This window comes from Hemiscyllium ocellatum, chromosome 24 (assembly GCF_020745735.1).
Source record: "Hemiscyllium ocellatum isolate sHemOce1 chromosome 24, sHemOce1.pat.X.cur, whole genome shotgun sequence".
NCBI lineage: Eukaryota > Metazoa > Chordata > Chondrichthyes > Orectolobiformes > Hemiscylliidae > Hemiscyllium > Hemiscyllium ocellatum.
The window spans coordinates 43,162,846-43,178,568 of record NC_083424.1 but is presented as its reverse complement, the minus strand read 5'-3'; the positions used below and the strand labels follow the sequence as shown (position 1 = coordinate 43,178,568).

Below are 15,723 nucleotides of genomic sequence, written 5' to 3'. Positions count from 1 at the left end.
TAATCAGATATTACTACATTCAAGGACCTCCTTTTTAAATTCCAGCCCAACTTCCTATATTTTCCCTTTAGAATCTCATCCTTTTCTCTTCCTATGTCATTGGTTCCAATGTGTACAATGATCTGCTGCTTGCCCCCCTCCCTTTGAGAACAGGTGCACCCTCTCTGAGACACCCTTGATCCTGGCAGCAGGGAGGCAACATACCATTCTGATGTCTTGCTGCTGGCCACAGAATCATCTATCTGTGCCTCTGACTAGCAAATCCTCTATCACAATCGATCACTTGGAACCTGACTTCGCCCTTGTTACATTTGAGCCTGTTTTGGTACCAGAAACTTGGCTGTTTATGCTACATTCCACTGAGAATCCATCACCCCCTGACACTTTCGAAAACAGCATATTTGTTTGAGATGGGGATAGCCACAGGAGACTCCTGCACTAACTACCCCCTGCCCCCACAACCTCCCCCCCCCACCACCACCATCACCCCCACCTTTCCTGGAAGTAACTCATCTGCCTGACTGTTATTGTGGTTTTTCTCCTTTCCTACAACTGCCATCCATCCTGTCCTTGTCCTCGTCCCACTGTATCAGCTGTGCTGGACCAAGTCACACCTTTTAACTCCATTTCTGATGCAAGTACGATAAATGGAGTCCTCTGTAAATTACCAGCAGATACATCGGTGAGGATGTGCCAGATACTGATCTCTGCAACTCGTGGTGGTGCTCAGTTGATTCCTACATTAGCAACCAGATTGAGGTAGGTCCATGACTGAATGAGTGTATAAGAGTGGCAAGGGGAAAAGGAGGTGGGGGTTAGGAGGAAAGCATACACCAAAGAGAAGGGGCCAATAGGGAAAATATAAACAAAAGCTAACAGATTAACAATCAATGGTCCACCCAAATTGTCCCACACAATTGACTTACCAATACTATAATATATAGATTTGCACCGTGTACCAATACTATATCTCCTGGAAGAGGCAAAAAACCACTCTGGGACATAGGCATCGCCTGGCTGGGCTAGCATTTATTCCCACTTTATTGCCATTCCCCTCAAAGCCTTTAGCATCTAAAAATTTATAAACCTCTTTCTTGAATATACTTGGTTGACCCTGTCTCTATCTCCTTCTATGGAAGCAAATTCCACAGACTGACCACCCTCTGAGTGAAGAAACATTTCCTCAACTCAGTCCTGTTGTGGTCAACTGAGTGGTGGAAGGGGAGGGGAGGCATTCTAACATTACTCATCTGACCAAAACAAATTGATTCTGCTGACAAGAAATTTGGCTTATGCTTGAATGCTGTTGAAAACAATACTCAAATTAGCCTGTAGTTGGTCAGCCACAGACACTGAAGCACAAATTCCAGAATATGTTGAGCACTTCCCATAGTTTGGCAGTTCCTGCTGACAAGGAGGTCCAACATTGGATTAGCTGCCCCAGCTCAGTCTTCTCCAAAACACAGCAGTGGGTGTTTCAGACTGAAGACCCCTGCAAGTCGACTAAGTTGGTGTATAAAGGAGATGCCATCAGCATACTCCTGTACTGCAGTGATACCTTGATGGAGAATTAGCAATACAGAAGAGCAATTCCACCAGCATTGCGTCAAGTCCATCTCTTGAATTCAGTTGGAGGAGTTTTGAAGAAATGCTTGTGTCTGACATGAAGCCAGCTTCAAAAGCTTTCGGACAAAACCGCTGCAATGGCCTGGACATTGTGTCTCCCCCTGTTTTATCTCAATGGTCAACATTCCAGGAGAGGACAAAGACATTCTGAAGCTATCCTTGAAGAATGCCTGTATTGATTGACATTAATGACTAAAGATGTCTTGCTGCCAATAAATGGTGACTTGTTGATCAAGCTGCATCATGCTTTGAATCATAACACCTTAAAGAAGAGGAGAAGAAAGCTGAAGCATTAACTCGTGCATTCCAGATCACACTAGCTCTGAGATGTCCTACCCATTTACCTTATTGAGTCACGTGAAGACCTTTAGCAGAATCTCATAATCCATAGTCAGAATCAGGAGTCAGCTGAAGGTAATAATGACCAGTGCCATATTACCAGTCTCACCGCTTCGGGGGACAGCAAATCAAAACATTCACAATCCTTTGAGTGAAATAATTCCTCTTTATATCTCCATCTTAAATTATTGATCCTCTATCCTGAGGTTTATCCTCATGTTCTCGATTCCTTAGCTCAGGGAAACAGTCTCTTAGTGTCTACCCTGTCAATTAGGTTATCCTGTCATCTCAGGACTCAACCTAGTTAATCTTATCTGTATTAGCTCTGTTCTTAAATATGGAGACCAAGAATGCACACAGTACTCAGATGTGGTCCCATTAAAACTCTGAAAATCGTAGTAAAGCCTTCTTACTTTAGGACTTCAATTCCCTTGCAATAAAGGCTACCTTCCCAGCTACTTGCTGTATCTCTGTACTAAAGTCCTATTTCACGTCTCTCTGAAGATTAACAGTTACAAGTTCTGTTCGGTTTGAATAATATTTTGCTTTTCTATCTTTTCTCTCAAAGTAGATAGCCTCACATTTTCTCAAATTGTACTGCATCGTACAACTTGTCACCCATTCACTTAAGACTAAGTAAAGCTTTTTCTACCTCCTTGTGTCTCCCTACAGCTTACATTCTTACTGAAAGCTCTTCGCCCAAAGAATGATGAGCCTGTTCAAATCTCTGCCACAGAAAGCAATTAAGACCAAAAAGCTGGATATTTTCAAGAATGAGTTAGATACAGTTACATGGGCTAATGGGGGTCAAAGGATGAGGGAAAAATCGAGAATGGGACCAGCCATGATCATATTGATTGGTGGACCAAACCTGAAGGGCTGAATGGCCTACCCTTGCTCCTATTTTCTATGTTTCTGTGTTTATATTTCCACTAATCTTTGTGTCCTTTGCAATAATATGCTCTTTGTCACTTTCCAGGACTAGTTATACCAAATATGTCTGAGAGTTCAGCCACTGTGATAATTTTCTTGCTTTTTTGGAAGAAATTATCTTCTGGCAATGGTGTTAAATGATTGATATTGGATCAGCTGCTCATTGTACAGCCAAAAACATTTTCCTTTGAAATTGGTATCTAGTCTGATGCTCGCAGTTGTACACTGTGACAAAGTTAGGTCTAATGCCCTATTTATACATCAACTGCAACATCCGGGCAATCAGTTTTGTTGAGATCTATGCTGCAGTTAATTAGAACCAGAAAGCTGATGTAACTGTGCAATATTAGGTTGTAAGGTAAATTGAAGGGGATGGTAGGACAGCCATGATTGAGTAAAAGTGTCTGTGTTGTCACTGCCTTAGTACAATTTTGTGAGACCTCAAAGATGACTCCAGCTCACTCCACAACCTCAACCCTGTCTCTCCAGGGTGTTAATGGGCGGCACGGTGGCACAGTGGTTAGCACTGCTGCCTCACAGCGCCTGAGACCTGGGTTCAATTCCCGACTCAGGCAACTGACTGTGTGGAGTTTGCACGTTCTCCTGTGTCTGCGTGGGTTTCCTCCGGGTGCTCCGGTTTCCTCCCACAGTCCAAAGATGTGCGAGTCAGGTGAATTGGCCATGCTAAATTGCCCGTAGTGTTAGGTAAGGAGTAAATGTAGGGGTATGGGTGGGTTGCGCTTCGGTGGGTCGGTGTGGACTTGTTGGGCCGAAGGGCCTGTTTCCACACTGTAAGTAATCTAATCTAAATCTACCAAACACAATGCAGAAGCCATTACACCAAATTTGATAAGTAAAAAATAGTCCTTTAAAATTGATGTTATTGTCCTAATTATTAATGAATAGTGATGATGGACCAATGCATTCATATCAAAGAAAATGTCTTGATATTAAGGTGATGCTTCTTAGTTCTTCAGGGCATCCCCTGGTGCTTCATAAACAATGATGTACTTATGAAGCATTATCACTGTTGTAATTAGGAGACACAGCAGCTAATTTGCTCTGAGCAAGGTCCTCCAATCTGCAACACAATAGTAATCAGTAAAGCTAAAAAAGAAACTAATCAGGTCTACAGGGTATAAATACAAGCTATTCATTCATACATTTGTTCAGTAATGATGTTTAACTTGTGCTGAATCTTGTTTAGAGCACACTTTGAATACAGATCATATCACCAAATTTATGTGGAATCTGTCTAGTGACCAATAATTATTCAACTAAAACAGAAATGTGAGATCACAGGTAAGGGACTAAAACAACAAGATTCCAAGTTTTGGGATCAACAATAACTGGTGTGGTCGCTCAATGGTTAGCACTGCTGCCTCATAGCGCCGGGTTTCGATTCCAGCGTGGGGTGACTGTCTGTGTGGAGTTTCACATTCTCCGTGGGTTTCCTCAATATAAAGGTATGCAGGTTATTGCCCACAGTTGCATTAGTTAGGGGTTTGAGTAGGTTACTCTCTGGAGGCTCAGTATGAATACCCACTTAGAACTAACCTGAGGTAAATATGGGTAACAATCTTAAGTTTATTGAATACCTCACAGAGCGCTTTAAATAGCAAATTAGGTCAAATTGTATTTCCTAGTAAACCACATGAAGTTACTGACTGGGTCACCAAATTCATTTAGATTTCACAAAGGATTCCAATTCTTCATGGGTGAAGACCTAGCTTTGGAACTCCTCAAAAGCTGCTCCATCATGGACTGTCTCAATGACTGTTCACATTCTTTGGAGATGCCAGTGTTGGACTGGGGTGTACAAAGTTAAAAATCACACAACACCAGGTTATAGTCCAACAGGTTTAAGTGGAAGCACTAGCTAAACACTAGTCTAAACATTATGACACAGACAGGGAACACAGGGGGCTAACGCCTTCAAAATATTATCTGGCTGACACCAATTGTTACAGTTAACCTGAGAATGTAACTTCTAAAGAAAAAAACGTTTTGTGATTTACACATGAAAGAAGTGAAACTATCACTGTATTCTAACAGATGAAAGACTCAACAAACAATCAAGATATTTTTCAATGTATAATTTCAGTTACATCACACTGTAAATTTTGCTATAAATTTTGTGTCTTACAATGGTGTCCTCCACAACCACCTGATGAAGGAGCGACGCTCTGAAAGCTAGTGCTTCCAGTTAAATCTGTTGGACTATAACCTGGTGTTGTGTGATTTTTAACTCGTTCACATTCTGGTAGTTCACTCACCCAGCTGGGAATGAGCTTCCCTAGATTTGGGAAACTGCTCACCAGAACCCATTCACAAGCATAATTTCAACTTGTTCCAGGTAGCTAGTTTTGCCAAGCCAATCCTCCCTCTTTACTGCTCTGAGATCTGATTTAGGTTGGATGCACAAAGTGAATATGCTTATGGGCTCCCTCCAACCCTTGGACTCAGTTACATTGAATTATTAATGGGACATGCTTCCTAAGGGATTTTCCAAAGCCCTAACCCCAACACTTAGCTGTAGCTCCCAATCCCCAAGATATTTCCTGAATTTTAACCACACAGAGCCTGTTGCAAAAGAATCTTTTATGGATGGAGCCTCTTCACCCACTTCCTAATTAGTCTACTGAATAGCAGCCCAAAGGTATCAACCTTCTTTTCCAACTTTCTCCATCTAACTGTCTATAATTATTGAATATTCAATAACAACTAAACCATTCTGTGTGACTTATGAAAACCTTGCAGCAACTCCCACCCTTGTTCCCAGACAAAATTGCTAATATGTAACTAATATTGAAACGCCAAGTTCCCAGACAATTATGACTTTTACAGCTTGCTGATTTACCAAATAGAAAAAGAATACAAGAAAAATAGTTTTCATCACAACAGTCTGGACCTCGTCTAATAAGTCATGTACACTGTTGTGCAAGGTATTAGTTCTGAAAGAGTTAATGCTGGAGGAAGCATTAGTCTGCACCCAATTTGATTATGTCACACAGCATTAGGTGGACAAGTGGGGAGTCTAACTCAAGATCCTGGTGGGGTCAGATATGTCATCTCTGGCTTTTAACAGTATGAGTAACTATATCTGATCATCCAGTGTAACTTTGTACCTGTTGATTTTATTCAGTAAAACGACATCTTTATGTCAATACCAAATGCCTCTTTTTGTTAAGACTTACAATTGGTTCATCCTCTAACTGAACATTACTAACTGAACATGCCATGAGCCCTTGTATTGAAAAGACAATTGGTGGGAGCACTCTATCTTACCGAAAAGCTGCCAAAATGAGTCAGAAAATGACACCAGAAATGACAGGGCATACTTAGCAGGAAAAAAACGAAAAGCCCTGTGCTCTCTTTCTAGAAATGAGAAGGCCCAGAATAGTGGCCCGGAATAGGGGTCATTATTTATTAATGACTTGGAAGAGGGAGTCGAAGGGTGGGTCAGTAAAGTTGCAGACGATACGAAGATTGGTGGAGTTGTGGATAGTGAGGAGGGCTGTTGTCGGCTGCAAAGGGACTTAGATATGATGCAGAGCTGGGCTGAGGAGTGGCAGGTGGAGTTCAACCCTGTCAAGTGTGAGGCTGTCCATTTTGGAAGGACAAATAAGAATGCGGAATAAAGGGTTAACGGTAGGGTTCTTAGTAAGGTGGAGGAGCAGAGGGACCTTGGGGTCTATGTTCATAGCTCTTTGAAAGTTGCCACTCAGGTGGATAGAGCTTGTAAGAAGGCCTATGGTGTATTAGCGTTCATTAGCAGAGGGATTGAATTCAAGAGTCGTGAGGTGATGTTGCAGCTGTACAGGACCTTGGTAAGGCCACGTTTGGAGTACTGCGTGCAGTTCTAGTCGCCTCACTTTAGGAAAGATGTGGAAGCTTTGGAGAGGGTACAGAGAAGATTTACCAGGATGTTGCCTGGAATGGAGAATAGGTCGTATGAGGATAGGTTGAGAGTGCTAGGCCTTTTCTAATTGGAACGGCGAAGGATGAGGGGTGACTTGATAGAGGTTTATAAGATGATCAGAGGAATAGATAGAGTAGACAGTCAGAGACTTTTTCCCCGGGTACAACAGAGTGTTACAAGGGTGAAGGGTGGAAGGTATAGGGGCGAATGTCAGGGGTAGGTTCTTTCCCCAGAGAGTGGTGGGGGCATGGAATGCGCTGCCTGTGGGAGTGGCAGAGTCAGAATCATTGATGACCTTGAAGTGGCAATTGGATAGGTACATGGATAGGTGCTTAAGCTAGGACAAATGTTCGGCACAACATCGTGGGCTGAAGGGCCTGTTCTGTGCTGTATTGTTCTATGTTCTATGTTCTATGAAGCAATGAGCATCAAGGATCATTGGTGATATGCTGAATACAGACTCGAGGTAGATGTGAGCACTGATGGCCCAAGGTGTTAGAAATACATTGAATCAGGTGAATCCATAGATCCATGGCCAATTACTACTCGTGAGACACTGAGCACAATTGTGCAGTTAGAGTATTAATGTTTAATAGGTGTTGAGCAACCTGAACATAACTTGCATTTTTTAGTAACTAATTAGATAGGAACCTAGTAAACACTGTAGTAATATATAGTTTATGACAAGCATTTAGATGTAACCAGGAGAAAGTGAGGACTGCAGATGCTAGAGATCAGAGCTGAACAACCTGAAGAAGGGCTTATGCCTGAAACATCGATTCTCCTGCTCCTTGGATGCTGCCTGACCTGCTTTTCCAGCAACACATTTTTCAGTTTAGATGTAACCAGCCTTGTTCAGCTTGTAGAAACTTTCATGCCTAAAACAGAGAAACTTTTGTAGTCCATTTTGCATCAGTCTGTGTACACAATAGGTCAGGTACTTCATAAATATTAAAGCAGAAAATGTTGTAAATACACAGGAGGAGTGGTAGTGTTCATGGAGACAGGAAACAGAGTTAGCATTTCAGGCCCGTGTCCTTTCATCAGAACGGGGGAAATATAACAGATTTTGAACAAATGGAAAAGAGTGATGTAATAATAATGTTTCAGTGATTTAGTTAAAGGGCAATTGCTGGCTTAGGTACTCCAGAGAACTCTCCTACTCTCCTTTGAAAAGTGCTGTGGGATTGACCCATATTTACCTGATAGAGCAACAGGGCCCTGGTTTACAATGTGATCACCACGCATCAGAACAGGGACTAATTAGAGATGAATAAGATTTTGCACATGTAAGAGGATTTTGTAAGAAGAGAAAGGAATGTCATGTTGGAATGGAGGCCATGAAAGGTTTAATAAGAAACTGTTTTATTGTATGTCTCATTTTTATGTCCCATTATAAAGTAATGATTTATCCTTTTTACTTCCTCTGCAAGGGACAACTTTGTGCAAACTTTGGGCTACACTTTAAGGAGATTAAATTCTTGCTGAAGTATTTCATTAAATTGTGTGACCACGACCTAGTCTGTAGTTATACTAGATTACCAGTTGGTGGCAGATGACTTGTTGGCAATGATTGTGTTCGGACTGCCTGTGCTGCATTTATATAGGTGCTAAACTGTGTTTATTGCTAATATGTTTTCAATGGAAAAGTTGCAACACTAAAAATATTATGCCTAAATTATGCTCGAATGAGTTTCAAACCTGAGTGGATCTTTGCTGCAGGTAAAGTTTAGCCTTTGATGCGTGTGGAGTTGGCAACTTCCATGAAGAGGTCTCACATTGCTGTGTTTTGGTGTCAGAACAACAGTACAACCAGAAACTGCACCATTACCTTTTACATTGCAGTGACCATTAACTCAAGGAAAGAAATGGGTCTACTCAAAATCTGCTGGTTTTCCAGTGTATAGAACCGCCAATGACCGAGGGTTGCAGACTGGGATATTTCAAGGTCCAGGGCTACATATTGAGAGCCACTCTAAAGTGTGTGGCATGGACTGCAAATAGGCAAAGAGGAAAGGTACTGCTTAAAGATTTTCAGACATAGTATACAGTGTTGCTGGGAATTTGGTAAAAATCTCTCAGGCTTTGGCATGTAACAGATATTATAAATATTAATGCGATGTGTAAACGTAATAGCTGACAATATTAAAGGGCTGGCTACCAAAGTGTAATGCCAACTTTGTCAATGGCCATGCAATGTAATTGGATAGTTTTTATGAATTAAGTATGTTTTTGGAAACAAGATACTTCTAAATGTCTGCCAAATGAAAAATGCTTGATTAGGGCACAAACATGGCGTGTAGCAGCATGCTGCCTGGGGTCTAGAAGTAGCTTGAAGCTTCCAGAAATAATGTAGAAAGACATTAGGCAGTAACAAGGTGTTATCACTGCCACCCCCTCTACACTATACATTCCTCTGCCACACAATATTGTTCATAAGAAGTTTCTGCCTACAGTCATTGCTTCAATGAGAATTTCCCACTGATATCAATATTGAGCTGTTCTTGCTGAGTAGGGCTTCAAGTCATGCAGCATTGTCCTGTAGACACTCCTGACAAATCAGAGGTGCAGCCTGGTGCCCAGTTTTAAGAAGCCTGCACTAATTTGAATAGAAAACTCCTTACTGTTGTCATAATGTGGGGAACATTTAACATTGCATGATGGGAAAAATTGGCCAAATCTCGAGTTATAGATCAGTAAGTTAAAAAGGACTGTAACAAAAGGTGAAAGACAATAAGCAGGCTGAATGCATACAAAATCTCTAACCTTGTAATAGCTCCTCGCATATTTTGAACTGCAGATTTTAGCCTAAACAAAATGTCTGTACACAGAAACAAAGTTGTGGAATGACGTGAATGATTGATGTTTTGAGAAACCAATAAGGCAAAGTTCAGTGTTATGGACGTTAAACATTTCATCATAATCTATCATTTCTCAACATATTTTAAAGTACATAAATGCTATTCTTTCTTTTGTAAAGGTGCAAAAAAACTTGGAGAGTGCTGGGATCCTCTGGTTTCTCCCTCTCTTATGTTTTTTAGCCAAGAAAAACTACATGTGGTGTTTCTTTTAATAAAGACTGAATGTTTTTCAGTTCAAGGTTGTTTTTGAATCTATGTCTAAGTGTTGAGTTTGCTTTCACAGATCCCTGCTAATTAAAATCTGATTCAACACTGTGTCGTATCTAGAGTACAGTCAGGTGTACACTACAAACCTTTAACCTAAAAGGCATTTAGCACCGTTCAGGTTCAAAACAGAGCCACCAATGAAAAGAAGACCGCTGAATCTGAGAGTGACAGTGAACATGATGCACCAATGGTCGAATGACATAGGGTTGTCTGTGTGGAAGGGATTTCTGTCACTGGGTGTTTTCAGGAATGGAGATAACATTTCCAGCCAATGGGAGTTTAGTATTCCAATAAGTATCCTTTGAGTCTCCTTTCATAGAATCATAAAGTCATACAGCATGAAAACATTCCCTTCAGCCCAACATCAACCAGACATCCCAATCTGACCTAGTCCCAGTTGTCAACATTTGGTCCATATCCCTCTACACCTTTCTGATTCATATACCCATCCAGATGCCTTTTGAATGTTGTAATTGTACCAGCCTCCACCACTTCCTGCGGCAGCTCATTCCATACACGCACCACTCTCTGTGTGAAAAAGTTGCCCCTTGGGTCCTTTTCAAATCCTTCTTCTCTCACCTATGCCCTCTAGTTTTGGACTCCCTCAATCTGGGGAAAAGACCATCACCCTATCCACGCCTCCCATGATTTCAAAAACCTCTATAAAATCACCACTTAGCCTACGACACTTCAGGGAAAATAACCCCATCTGTGCTTCTCACTTGGCTGTTCCATTCATGAGAAGCTATGGGACCTGAAAGCTCTCATGCCCATTCCTGCTGGATCTCTGATATCAACACCTTTTTTGAAAAAGGAGCCATTGAGGCCTACATCTGTTGAGGAAGATGTTTGCTCCAATTATGAGTGGAAAGTGCTGGGGAAAATCAGCCTGTCCGGCTATGCCTGTGGAGAAAAACAAGAGTTAACATTTTGAGCTTGGAATGGCTCTTCTTTCAAAGTTGATACTGGACTAGAAATGTTAACTCTACTTGTATCTCCATAGCTACTGCCAAACCTGCTAGGTTTGGACAGCATGATCAGTTTTTGTTTCAGATCCCTAGCAATTTGCTTTTATTTGAGTACAGGGCTAAAATTTGGTCAAGTTTTAATATCTCATACGCAATTGAACTTGTTGAATTAGAATCTCTACAGTGTGGAAACAGGCTCTTCAGCCCAACAAATAATCGCACCCAGACCCATTCCTCTATGTTTGACTAATGCACTTAACCTACACATCCCTGAACACTATGGGCAATTTAGCATGGCTAATTCACTTAACCTGCACATCTTTTGGATTGTGGGAGGAAACTGGAGCACCCCAACAGGGAGAATGTGCAAACTCCTCCCAGATGGGTGTCTAAGGCTGGGATTGAACGCAGGTCCCTGGTGCTGTGAGACAGCAGTGCTAACCACTAGACCATCATGTTGCTTGAATTTCTTCTAGTTAGAACTCTTGCTGGGGACTTCCTTTTCAATATTTTAATCCTAAATAGATTTATCATAGAGACCTGTCTCCAGCCAATTAATTATTAAGATTCTTCCCCCCTTTACTTGACTCCTTCAAGTATGAAGTTAAAAGAAAAAGTTCATGCTTGAAGCCAATAAATTCTTAATCAGGTTTTCTTCATGGGCTGGCTCAAAGCCATTAAATTATGAAAGATCTCTTTCCTTTTCATTGGCATTTCAGCTTCAAGTGGATAAATTATTAACTGAAATGTTTACTTCATGTGTCAGTCAAAAGGCAATTAATTACAAAATGATTAGCTCTGCTCACACTTTGACTTCAAGTCAATAAATAATTAATCAACAAAATAGGTCACTTCAATCTCTTCAAGTTCACATCCATCAGAATAAGATAAATATTTTCACGCACACCCTGATAGAAAGTCAGCTGCTGCTGATAATCAAATAATGTGTTTTGCCTCACCTACCCGTTGCTAAGTCTATAATCATTTGAGAGCTATATTTTCCTTAGTTTAAGGAGAAAAAAACTAGTGACAGAAAACAATGGATTTTCTCTCATTTTTAACACAACTAGGAATTGCTGATTTGATAGAACGGATTTATTACTCTGCCTTAAAAGTACTTGCTCGTTAGGTCTAAATACAAACAAAAGAAACTTACAAAACTGTTAAGGGCGGTTTTATAATATTGAGATAGTTTCTGCCCTAACCACTGAGTGCCGACTTCATTTTTAGCACAACTCTGTTGTGGAATCATTTATGCCCACCTTTACATTCATAACATTTCAATGGATGGAACTTATGTCTGTTCTGTCCCTTTCACTTTAACATTGCCCACCACCCCCCGGCCCGTCCAGATGAAAAGCAAAAAGTTTTTTCATCTTTCCTTGGAGCTGTATATCCTCACAGCTGTGGAATTTATACAGCAGAAGTTATGCTGCTTAAGGTCTGAACATGGTTCCAATAGTGAGGAGCCATTAATTACGTGAGCACTTAATGACAGGGAGAGATGTGACCTCAGTGGAGAAGTCGAAACTGCTGGGTTGAAGACTGATGGTGGAACAGAGAAACTGGGGTCCGGAATTACCAAAGAAAGATGTGAGATAGTTACTTTTTTCTGGGACTGAGGAGGGTGAGATGACAGTGCAGTTGGAGAGTGACTTGAGACCAGGTAAACAAAAAAAAGCGATTTTAAGTTAGTGTCATTGGGAAAGTCAGTGGGATAAAGGGGAATGCAAAATTGCTAAGGAGAACTGCGTACCAGATATTAAGAAAGTATGGATCCCCGGAGTGGAACTTGAACCCAGAAGCGTCTGACTCAGAGCTGAGAGTGCAGCAGGTAAGTGATACATAGAACCTTCTAGTGTTGTTTGATAATCTTTGCCATTGCATTACTTATGAATAAATAAATAATGTTACATGATTATCTGATTAACACATAAAGATTGCAGCACAAAGCCAATTGCCTGAAGGCTGAATTTCCATGAAGGCAGACAGAGGTGTTCTCCAGCAAGGTTCAGCCAGAGGTCAACTGCTAATGGAAAGATCCAGATATGCTTGGCCACCTACCCAAGGAGCCACTTTCCAGTGATATCCAAGACAAGCAGCAGCCCTATCCTCCTTTAATTTCCACCAGTAAGTCATTCAAACACTACCTTGATTCTGGTTCACAGGATATGGGTCATGGACAGGGTCATAGGTCCATGGGAAACTCTAATGTTGCAGCAGTAGCAAGTTTTTACTGGCCTTCTAATCTTTGGAATTCTCAACCTGAGATTACTATGGATGCTCAGTTGTTGGGTTAAGTCTGAGATTGATAGAATTTTGTGTAGTGTTATGGGTGAATTTGGGTATGTAAGTAAGGTGGTCGATAGCATCACTTGTGTTAGATTTCATGACTGCCAGAACCACTGGGAGATAATTCGATGTAGAAGCGTTGTGTATCTGATCATATGTATAGTTAGGAAGCAATGTTCAATAAAAGGTAATGTATATCAATAATAGGGACTCCTGCAGTCTCTACCTACCCAAATGCCAGATATAACCAGATGCCAATCACAGATGGTGATAACAGATTGTGGAATCTAAGAGAGGGAATAGATGTGGGATGGGACAGGAATGTAGAATTGAAATAAAAGATGAGCTGTGATTTTAATGAATGGCAGAGCAGTTTGGAGAGGCTTTATTTGTTAATTTTATTCCTGCTTCTATGCTCTTATGAAAATGACATGATCAGTTGTGGGACAGTAGAAGTGTTGGGGTGAATAGGCCTGGACTTGTGGGGTTCACCATCTTGGAGGTAATTTCCATGTCCTATCATGTAAAGAGTATTTTTGAAACACCCAGCCCATTGTGAACTCTTGAATTTGTCAATTAACAAATCCTGGAACTGGTTGGCCTGAGAGTGGACACCTTTTTAATGTTTTTACCTGAGTGGATTTTAGCACAACAAATCAAATCCTTTACTTTCTCATTAAGCGAAACTCTTTTGGGCTACCCTTTGTACACATTGGCACATAGTCAAGTATAGACTGAAGAGGCACCATAACCTTTTAAAATTCAAAATCCTGTTACTATCAAACAAGACATGGGAAAAGAAGAGAACTATTTCATTTCTCAACTGGTCATAGCAATTGTGAATTTAGAGCAGGATAGCGATTGTGATATCACTAGTGATAGTGACAACAATAGTGATAATGATATTGAGGGCCACAGTGATCTTAGAATCTCTACACTGCAGATAGAGGCCATTTGGCCCATCAAGTCTGGACTGACACCCCCCCAAAAAGCATCTCACCCAGCCCCATCCTTTGCAGCTTTTCAGCGCTAGCCCATCTCACCTCCGCCTCCCTAGGCACTATGGGCAACTTAGCATGGCTAATCCATCTAACCCGCAGATCCTTCAACTGTGGGAGGAAACTGGAACACTCAGAGGAAATCCACAGAGGCACAGGGAGCATGTGCAAACTCCACAAGGCTGGAATGAAACCCAGGTCCCCAGTGCTGTGAGGTAGGAGTGCTAACCACTGAGCCACAGCTACCTGAAGAAGGAGTGCAACTCGTCGTAAATGGAAATTATGTCCGAGATGGCGAACCTCCACAAATCCAGACCTATTCACCCCCAACACTTCTGCTGTCCCACAGCTGATCATGTCATTTTCATAAGAACATATAAGCAGGAACAAAATTAACAAATAAAGGTTGTGGTTTCAGGTAAACCTGTTGGACTATAGCCCGGTGTCATGTGATTTTTGCCTTTGTTCACCCCAGTCCAACACCGGCACCTACACACCCATGATGGTGATACCAGTAGTGATAGGGAGGGTGATAATAATAGTGACAGCAGTAGGGATAACAATATCGATAGGAAAAGCAATAGTGATAACAATCATGATAGCAATTGTGATAACAATAATAATATCAACAGTGACAGTGATAACAACAATGATAGAGTTGGTAATAACAACAGTGATAGCAGTAGTGATAGGGAGAACAACAATGACAATAGTGACAGTGATAGTGATAACAATAGTGATGGCAATAGCACTAGTGATAGTAATAGTGATAACAATAGTGATAGTAATGGCAATAGCATTAACAGGAGTGATGGTGTTAGCTCTAATGATAGCAATATTGATATTGAGAGCAATAGTGAGAGTGATTACAATGGCGATAGATTTCAATAGTATGTAAACAGGTATAATGGATATACATAGGATATTTAATGGAGAGAAGTGTGAAGGAATACATTTGATAAGAAGAACAAGGGGAGATAACATAAACAAAACAACATAATTCTAAAAGGGGTACAGGAATACAGAGGCCTGGGTCTATGTGTGCTCAAAGCTGGCAGTGGTTAAAGAGGCATACAGGATCCAAGGCTTTATAAATAGAAACATTGAGTATTAGAATAGAACATTTCAAGATCATGAGAACTGGGTAAATCGGATAAAATGATCCTATTGGAAGATGAGCCAAGAATGAGAGAACACAAAACAAAATGATTGACAAAAATATTTAAAGCCGACTAAACATTTTTATGCACCGAATAGTTTGAATCTGGAATGCAATATCAAAGAGTATGATGAAGCCAGTTTCAATTGTAGCTTTTAGAAAAGAACTGAATTAAGTCTTGAAGATAAAACAGTTGAAAGGGAAAATGGGACTGAATAGTTAGGAGGATGTTCTTGACCAACAACGACTATGGAGAGAAGATGGGGTTCAGGAACAACTAAACTGTTCTTGTAGGCATGAACATGATGGGCTGAACAACCTCTTTCTATACTGCAGCTTACTCAATGATTATCGATTC

The 15,723-nt window shown here is 40.9% G+C and overlaps 1 protein-coding gene across 6 annotated transcripts in view; it reads left to right on the top strand.

The window, feature by feature from the left end:
• Positions 1–15,723, top strand: part of susd2 (sushi domain containing 2) — a 233,071-nt gene that overhangs the window by 20,518 nt on the left and 196,830 nt on the right. The window contains exons 1-2 of one of the 6 annotated variants that reach the window (XM_060843719.1): positions 12,288–12,750; positions 12,856–13,046. The exons of 4 other annotated variants lie outside the window; for them this stretch is intronic. The gene's annotated coding sequence lies outside the window, so the exon portion shown is untranslated. Of the gene's footprint in view, positions 1–12,287; positions 12,751–12,855; positions 13,047–15,723 lie in introns of those variants that run through there. One more of the 6 variants, XM_060843720.1, reaches the window with a different exon arrangement.